General features: G+C 44.3%; 1 protein-coding gene across 11 annotated transcripts in view; it reads right to left on the reverse strand.

The window, feature by feature from the left end:
• LOC116310274 (polymeric immunoglobulin receptor-like) overlaps nucleotides 1-9,522 on the reverse strand; it is a 107,984-nt gene that overhangs the window by 69,470 nt on the left and 28,992 nt on the right. The gene's annotated exons all lie outside the window — the stretch shown is intronic.

Genomic DNA, 9,522 nt, shown 5'->3' on the forward strand with positions numbered 1-9,522 from the left:
CCAAATTATATACACAAAGTCATAGAAATCACCACTCCAATTGGTCATCATGATTTTAATATTCTCTTTTTCCATAACAATGAAATATGCCTTGGACAAATATGACACATCAATAGTTCATTGGTGTTGTCACATCACATCCTGTAAGCATCTTCTGTCTGTGTCTTTTCTCTGGAAATGAATATTTCCAGCCAATATAGACAATCCATCAACATGGCTGGAGAGTTGGTAGTTATATACAGTCTGTATAAGTGTGGTTAATCTAATGAACATTTGTCACAGATGACACATTTGGCGGTTTTTTTTGCTGGTTTGTCGGTAGCAGCTCCTGAAACGCAAGACTGCCACACATCTGTTCGACCAACGCCAGTTGATCTGGAACACCGGTGCTTAAAGAATGGAGAACACAAAATTGGTCCAAAAACCTCTCATGTTCAGTTGTTTGTTTTGTAAAAAGATAACAATGTTAGCCTTTTCTGCAGCTATAGGGCATATATGGTCTCACTCTTGGCTGGAAGCAGTGCTTAAACAATGGAAAAACACAAACTTTGTCCAAAAACCTCTCATGTTTAACTGTTTTCCACTTTTCTTTGGTCATTTTAGCCTTTTGGCCAGCGTGAAGGGAGTATCTGCCATCAAACAAGAAGACAGCCGCATGTAACTACGACGGTGTTTGCTAGTTCACCTTACATGCATTAATGTAATAATGTGGTTAGCGTACTCAACGTTAATTACACACGAACAACATGAAGCTACTCACGCAGAGAAGAACGGCTGCTGCTGCCATCATCATCCTCATCATTTCTGCTACGCTGGCAGGGCTAGGGGCCAGGACTCTCCTCTTCGGGTTTTGGGGATGTTGCTAACTCCGGGTCCGATAACAGGCACCACACCCGCAGTAGATGTGCTCGGTGTGAGGTCTCGCAGCAAGCTATCAAATACGGCGCATTTCTCGGCTTAAAAAAAACACCAGTCGCCAGGTGTTTCATCAGATTTGAGGTGTTACCTCCTTTGACAGTATCACAGTATCAGCTTAAAGCACTTGTTGCAGGCTGCTGAGTTTGCATCTTTTGCTGTGAAGTACAGCCAGACTTTGATCGCTTCGCCTTGGGCATTTTTAATCTGTAGCTCTGCTCTAAAAGAACGTTACGTACCTGGCTCCGCCTACTATCCTCGGAAATGTAAAATGATTGGCTAGAATTGGCTCAGGGAAAAAAAGCACCGAAATGTGCGCTGCTTTTCGGTCTGGTTACTACCGTTTATGTCAGATGGCACCGGACACCGGTACCCATCCCTAGTCGTGGCTAACTGCGCTAACTCCGGACTCACATGTAAACATAGGTTTTCATCTGATCCGGGCCGACAGAACAGCGGAGAGTGGTAAGAAGAGAGGAGGGGGTCTGGCTGTGTTTGTGAAGGATAGATGGTGTAACTCTGGGCATTTATCTATCAAAGAGACGCTATGCTGTAAGGACATTGAGCTGCTAGCGGTTAGCATAAGACCGTATTATCTACCGTGAGAGTTTACACACGTGATTATGACAGCTGTGTATGTCCCGCCCTCTGCTAACGCTGCAGCAGCCTGTGAGGTCCTGCATAGGGCTGGGTATCGTCACTGATTTCTAGAATCAATTCGTTTCCGATTCAATTCGATTTGAATCTGGGAAATTTTGACAGTCAGAAATATTATAATTCAGATCAGTACATTTACATATTTTTGTATCTATAAAAAGGAAGCTGACACACGCAAGACTTTATCAAAGGTGTGAGCATCACAGCAGATGCCTTTGTGTCAAAGTAGCTGAAGATAAAACACAGAAAAACATGAAGGTGGTTTTCCTGGCCTGGGATTTTATAAAAATATTCTGCAGTACATCAAAAACGAAAGAAAACCATTAATCAACATATGAACGTTACCTCTGACGTTACAGCGGTTTTATTAGAGACACGGCTAAGCGTTTTGCATTTTGCATGATTTTAAAAAGTTTAAATTTGTTCAGTATTGAACGGCAGAAATTAGGTTTTCTTTTCGGAAGTATGTAAAACGAAAAAAAAAAAAAAAACAGCGGCTGACAGGCTGTAAACAACGGTAGACTTGTGTAACAAGCAAGCGAATAATGCAGAAAACAGATTTTTAGACGGGAAACTGTTCTTGAAGTAGAGGGAGAGAGAGAGAGCTGTGCATGAAGTGTGATTTTATCGTGGGTGAAGCAAAACAGTAAAAGTCAGAGTGATTTCATGACGATGTTTATGTGAAGCATAGTTTGGATCTTCTTTTGCTGCTGGTTCGGTCAATATTGTTCGGAGAGAGATCAAACTAACAGCTTTAGAATCAGCGCAAAAAAGCGCCAAAAAGTGATTGTTTGCCAGAAAGTGATTGCCGTCCGCGGGAGCGCGCGCAGCCGCTTAAAGCTGCAGCGCCCGCCGGGTGAGAAAGGCGACATCTCACTGATTCTGATCCGCGGGTCCGCGCTGTGTGTTTGTCCTTGTGCAGAATCCGTGTACCTGCTCTCATTTACTGTCTTAGCTGTTTGGTGGTTGTTGAAATTTTGTGAGGTTTCACCTGAGATTCTGGCGTTTCGGGCAAAATAAATTTATATTAAACAATCTATTCAGGATTTTAATGAATCGATTTCACGTTATCCAAGCCAGAATCGATTTTAATCGATGAATCGATTACTAAAACCCACCCCTAGTCCTGCACACTGTAACCAGCAGACTCCAAACACAGCACCCTCAGGCCCTTTTCCTGATCTCTGGGGACTTTAATCACATCTCCCTGTCCTCCACTCTCCCCACCTTCACCCAGTATGTTACCTGCCACACCAGAGACAATAAAACATTGGACTTATTGTATGCCAACACCAAGGAGGCATAGAGCTCATCACCTCTCCCTCCCCTGGGGGGCTCAGACTACAGTCTGGTTCATCTCCAGCCTGTGTATAAACCTCTAGTACACAGAGACCCAGTAGTGAAACGCACAGTAAGGAAATGGTCGGCAGAGACTGAAGAGGCCCTGAGGGACTGTTTCCGTTCTACTGTGTGGGACAACCTCTGCAGCCCCCTGGAGGATGACCTCAACAGCATCACAGACTGCATTACGGATTACATGAACTTCTGTGTGGACAACACCGTACCCATCATCATCAGAGTCTTTAGATCTGTAGACAAACAGGAGCTGAGAGTTGTCCAGAAGAAGCTGAAATGGAAGATAAGGCAAGGAAAGGAAAACTACAGGAGGAAGATGGAAGAGCAGCTGCAACAATGACAACATCAGAGGGGTTTGGAACAGCCTGAAGACAATCTCAGGACAAAAACCAACCCCCCAGGCTGCAGGAGACTTGGGGTGGGTGAATGACCTAAATAAATATTTTAATAGGTTTGATCAACCACCCACCCGTCCCACAACATCGCCCCCCCTGCTGCAATCTCCTTCGTCTTCAGGGACTGCCTGTCTTTTATATCAGGACTTCACACCTCCCAGCTCCCAGTCATTACACCCACCCCCAGTTTCTGTGGACTCCAACTTACACCCCCGTCCCCCAAAATCCACTTTTTCTATCTCAGCACTTCAAGTGAGGAACAAGCTTCGCAAGATCAAGGTGCAGAAGGCTGCAGGTCCAGATGGCCTCAGCTCCAGGCTCCTGAGATGCTGTGCAGATGAACTGTGTGGCATCCTAGGATTTCTGTTTGTTACGCCCCGGCTCTGCTAGGTGACAGGGGAGGTAACATAAATGAGCTCAGAGACAGGGTCAGCTTAAAAAACCCCCCCACAAGATTTATTACCACAACTGACCAGGCCAGGGGCCGTAACACTGTTCAACCTGAGCCTGTCACTGGGGAAAGTACCACAGCTGTGGAAGACATCCTGTGTGGTACCGGTACCAAAGACCTCCCATCCCAAGGACCTCAGCAGCTACAGGCCGGTAGCCCTGACATCACATCTGATGAAGACCCTCGAGAGGTTGGTTCTAAACCATCTGCGCCCCCTGGTGAGGTCTTCATTGGATCCACTACAGTTTGCTTACCAGCCTGGCATTGGGGTGGAGGACGCCATCATCTACCTCCTGCACCGAGCTCCGACTCACCTGGAGAAGCCTGGAAGCACTGTGAGGATCATGTTCTTTGATTTCTCCAGTGCTTTCAACACCATCCAGCCACGACTTCTGAGAGACCAGCTGGAGCTATCGGGAGTGGACCACCACATGTCCCAGTGGATACTGGACTACCTCACAGAACGTCCACAGTATGTGAGGTCACAGGGCTGTGTCTCTGACACGGTGGTCTGCAGTGGGGGCCCCACAGGGGAACTGTGCTGGCACCGTTCCTCTTCACCCTCTACACTGCAGACTTCTCCATCAACTCCCCACGCTGCCACCTACAGAAGTTCTCTGACGACTCTGCCATAGTCGGCCTCATCACAGGTGAGGACGACTCAGAGTACAGACAGTGGACTCTGGACTTTGTTGACTGGTGTCAGCAGAACCACCTGCTGATCAACGCTGGAAAACCAAGGAGTTGGTGGTGGACTTCGAGACGCAGACCCACCACACTGACACCGGTGAACATCCAGGGAGTGGACATTGAGATAGTGGACTCTTATAGGTACCTGGGTGTTCACCTGAATAATAAACTGGACTGGAGCCACAACACTGATGCTCTTTACAGGAAGGGTCAGAGCAGACTCTACCTGCTGAGGCGGCTGAGGTCATTTGGAGTCCAGGGAGCGCTTTTAAAGACCTTCTATGACTCTGTGGTGGCATCTGTCATTTTTACAGTGTTGTATGTTGGAGCAGTAGTTTATCGGCAGCTGAGAGGAAGAGGTTGGATAAACTCATCAGGAAGGCCAGCTCTGTTCTGGGATGCACCCTGGACCCAGTGCAGGTGGTGGGAGACAGAAGGACTCTGGCCAAAATAACATCTCTGATGGACAGAGTCTCCCACCCCATGCATGGAAATGTTGCTGAACTGCAGAGCTCCTTCAGTGACAGACTGCTGCATCCTCGATGCATGAAGGAGCGTTTCCGCAGGTCCTTCCTCCCTGCAGCTGTCAGACTGTACAATCAGAACTGCTCCCAACAATCACAGATGTTTACATCAGTGCTGTAACAACTTCTACTGTTATAACTGTACATTACTTTTCTCAGCTTAACTCATTGGAAGTTACATGTCTACTTGTTAATGCACAGGTACAATACACAATCTGCAGTTTTCTAATTATCCTAAATATTAACTATTTAAACATCTTTCAGTATCCTGCTCTGTTTGCACACTACAACCTGGGTTTGCCACTTACTCTATTTTTAATAACTGTACAGTACTCTGTTTTGGTAACTAAAACACTAAAAATTGTGTTTCTCTTCTGCTGCTGATACAACCAAATTTTTCCTTGTGGGACAATTACAGGATTATTCTATTCTATTGTATTATTGAATTAGGAACCAGCAAATTGGGACAAGGTTATCTGAATCATGCTATAAACACAGATACACTGAAAAGTGTTTAAGTTTCCAAATAGCTTCATAAATGAACTGTTGTTTGTTTGCTCTGATTTTCTTTCCCTAAAACCAGACTGCCTGTTTTCTGTTTGATGTAATCAGAGGACCACCTGCTCGGTGTTTGTGGGCAGCTGTCCCAGTTTCATGTTTCATGGTAAAAAAAGTTTCAACCATAGTTCAGTATGATTGAAACTGAATTGATAATGACAGGAGACCTACAGTTTAATGTTGTTTAAGCATATTTATTATGAATTTTATGAATCAACAGGATGAAGGAACAAATCAAACTCATTCTAAATATTCTACAAGCTCTCAACATTGTTACCTTCAGACTAATGTACTAGACTAGCTATTAGCTCGTGCAGTCTAATATTGACATTGCTCAAAGCAGTTACTTAGAATTTATCACCCAGCTGGTGTAGCCTTAACACACAAATTAGAAAAACCAACCAGACAGTGAACTGAGAAAAAACACATCTGTTAACGTCTAAAATAAAGAAGACAAACTGTGATTTGTCATCAGTTAACTCACCTCCTCAACAGAGAAACCACTGACAGGCTGCAGAAAGATGGAAAGCTGCAGCATCTCACTGGTCTGAGTGAAAATAAAGCTCTTTCTCAGTTTGAGACAAATTTCCCAGACAGGTCTGGCCCACTGTTCTTACTCTTATTTCAGGACAACTATTATGGAATCAAAAACTTCAGAGTGCTGACTGGTGCTAAATACATCTGTAAAATCTGTCATAGGACCTCTAATTTCTTTTATTTGCATCAGTGTGAAGGGAACTTCTCTGCATGTAATGACCCTGTCTGCAGCCAGCAGCCCAGTTTAGCGCCTGTTTACTGTGTGATGAATCACGCCACCCTGTCTTTCTGTAGGCCTGTTTGTGTGGCAGGTCTAATGTGCAGGTACTGGAAGGCTGGTGCAGCTCGATTTCCACCAGTGATACTGACAACACCTGGCTGGTTCCCCTCTCTGAGACACTTTTTGGGTTTTGGTTTGGGTTCTTGAATCAAACAGCACTGTGTGCAGCGTTTCTTCACCCACACACTCATTTACTGCTGATTATCAATTTCCCTCGGGATGAATAAAGTATAATCAATCAATCAATCAATCAATTATACTGCCTTGACTCACCATGGCTACTTTACATTTTCTCCTTTTTCTTTCACTCAAAATAAAGGATAGTAGAACTCAACATTCCTTTATCCTCAGAGAATAACCCAGAGCACCCGCTTCAGATGTTATCAGTCTATCCAGTGGCTGTTATTAGCAGTTATCACTCCCAAGTATGGCTCAGATTGGCCCTCCTGTTCTGCAGCTTCACCCCAGCACAGCTGTAGGGCTGCAGCTATTGATTATTTTAGTAATCGAGTAATTATTTTTTAAATGTGCTGTTCAAATAAAGCTGACTTGACTTGAATAATAATACTGAGTTGACAGAATCCATGTGTATTGCATAAAGACACATAAAAAGTCATAGACTTTACAAATATACATGTATCTGATAACAGAAGTTCTAAACTAAAACTCCTCCAGGTGACGGTGTGACAGCAGCTGGCCTGGAGTAAAACACAAAATACCAGATTAGAGCCTGACATCAGGGCAGTGAGGTGATGTAAGCACTGCTGCCCAGATTCAAGTCTCCAGGTTCAAAGGTCTTGGTCAGCTGGGGTCTTTCTGTGACATTAACATGCTCTCCCACGGTCCAATGAGATGCTTCTTAGGTTATGCCCAAAAACATATAGGTGTGTAACTGAGAGTGTGTGGTTTCTGTCCCTTGGCCCTGGGAAAGACTGGCTACCTGTGCAGGTGGACCCGCCTCCCTCCCTGTGACAGCTGGGACAGACTCCAGCCCTGTGACCCTCAGCTGAATAAGCAGTTAACAAAAATGATCCACAGATGATGTGAAATTCCCCCGTTTACAGTTCAGTGGGTAACGTGCTGATCACATCCACTGACTGTGTTGTTGTTGTAAGTTAGGGTAACTGGAACAGCTGTTCTTTCACAGACTGGACACCACATCAGCTCCTGCTCCATCCTGTTGTACAAACTGGTGTGACACTAAAGTCTGTTCCATACAAATAATCTGATTCAATACAAACACCAACATTGTGCTGACCTAAAGAACACAAAAGTCACAGGAACGATCTGGAAATGTGGGATTTGCAGCAGGACTGATGTGGATCACACAGTGAAGGCAGACTTATTATGTTTCAACCACTGTAATAATGATAGAATCTGACTGTTTAATGAGGGGATTAATGAGATGTTTTGATATATGGAGTAATGCCCAGATGTCTGTTTTGCATGTGCTGGTCTTTACTGGCTCTCAGTCTCCACTGATGGATGTTTCTGGACCCTGATGCTGCAGACACGGGGGGAGCGATGAGAGCTGAAGGAAACAACCAGCTGACACTTTGATGACGTCCCTCCTAAAGTTCACCAGATGAGATCCAAAGACAAAAGCAGCAGGAAGCAACGCTCTGCCATCGTGCTGATGAGCAAGCTACATCAACCCTACTGAATCCCTCTCTGTGTGGATCTCACAGAGAGGTGGAGCACAGGTGAAGCAATGCTAAGTGACGTGCGCTACGTAGCGACTCCCACTACTCACACAGCACAAATACATCGACAACACATGTCTGAGCTGGATGGAACGAGATTCACTGAACATGTTTCTGTAATACTGACATCTGAAATAGTGAAGCTGCTGATTTCATTTTGTGTAAATCTAAATATTCTTGTAACTATTTCACACACCATCCTTGTAGCTGCTGCGTGCTACGTATGCTAAGGTTTTATATGGTTTGTTGTTAGCTCTGTGCAGCTAACCAGCTGATTAACTTCAGTTATGTCTGATGTAGATCCATCATTGATTCCAAATTAACATTTACTGCAATTGATGAACTTAACCTCCTAAGACCCGAACTCTTCCACGGCATGCATTTTTAATTTCTCTTTGATATTTGGGCGGATTGGGATCCGATGAATGTAAAAACAAAGAACTACCAGATTTTTTTATTTTTTTTTTACCTGATTTTTGTTTCTAAGAAAAATGAGAGCCACATATGAGGATATTTGTTTAAAATGTCGACAGAACAGCAGCAGTATAATGTCCTTGTAAGTGAATATCAGGCCCTTGTAGAGCAAAATTGAGTATTTTGGTCTAAATAACCCAAAATGGGATGTCGCCAGGTCCTAGGAGGTTAAAACACTAAAATAAAACAAAGGTGAAAAATAAAAGAATCCAAAGCTACAATTGTCTCTCTTTAAGGATTAGTAAAATATGAAATTTATAACATTTAATCATTTTTCTAAATGTAGAAAAAACAGACTGACAAGGAGAGTTAATGTTTTTTTTGTTTTGTTTTTAATCACATGTACATAATATTGGCAGTTTCATGATACAGAGGGGAGCGACTGTTTCTGTCCAGGGTGGGAGGGGTCAGAAGCCATTTTTCATGTCAGTCTCAGGGTCCTGGAGGTGTCCAGGTGTTGGAGAGAAGGAAGACTGCAGACACCTTCTCAGCCAAATGGATGACACACTGCAGCAGAAAGACTTCAGTCTCCACTCATGTAGGATGATGGAGGCTGGTGGGGCTGGTTCCTCCTGCAGACGTTCCAACAGCTGCAGTTCCTCTAACGGCCACTTGAAGCTGACTCCAAATGTGAGTTAATATTTACAGTTTTCAGGGTCTCTGGTCAAATTTTAAACCTGATGCACTGAAACAAACCCTGGTGTGAATCCAGAGAGTCTCATGTGTGGTGTGTGAGTGTGGAGTAGGTCTGGTCCTGGTCCCTGGTGGCTGGATGGAGGCTCTGGTAGGTCGAGTCTTCACGTAGAACCTGGAGTACAGTTCTCGTAGTGGGACGTCCTAAAACAGAGACAAACTGTCTTCTTCACATAACAAGAACAGACTCTGACTTGGTGAAATCATTTGTGCTGGTAAATATTTCCATGTTGCCTCGTTGAACCTCTCAGACAACAGTGTCTCTGTTTGTTGTTGGAGTCTCCGTCTG

Source organism: Oreochromis aureus, linkage group 20, assembly GCF_013358895.1.
Source record: "Oreochromis aureus strain Israel breed Guangdong linkage group 20, ZZ_aureus, whole genome shotgun sequence".
Classification (NCBI taxonomy): domain Eukaryota; kingdom Metazoa; phylum Chordata; class Actinopteri; order Cichliformes; family Cichlidae; genus Oreochromis; species Oreochromis aureus.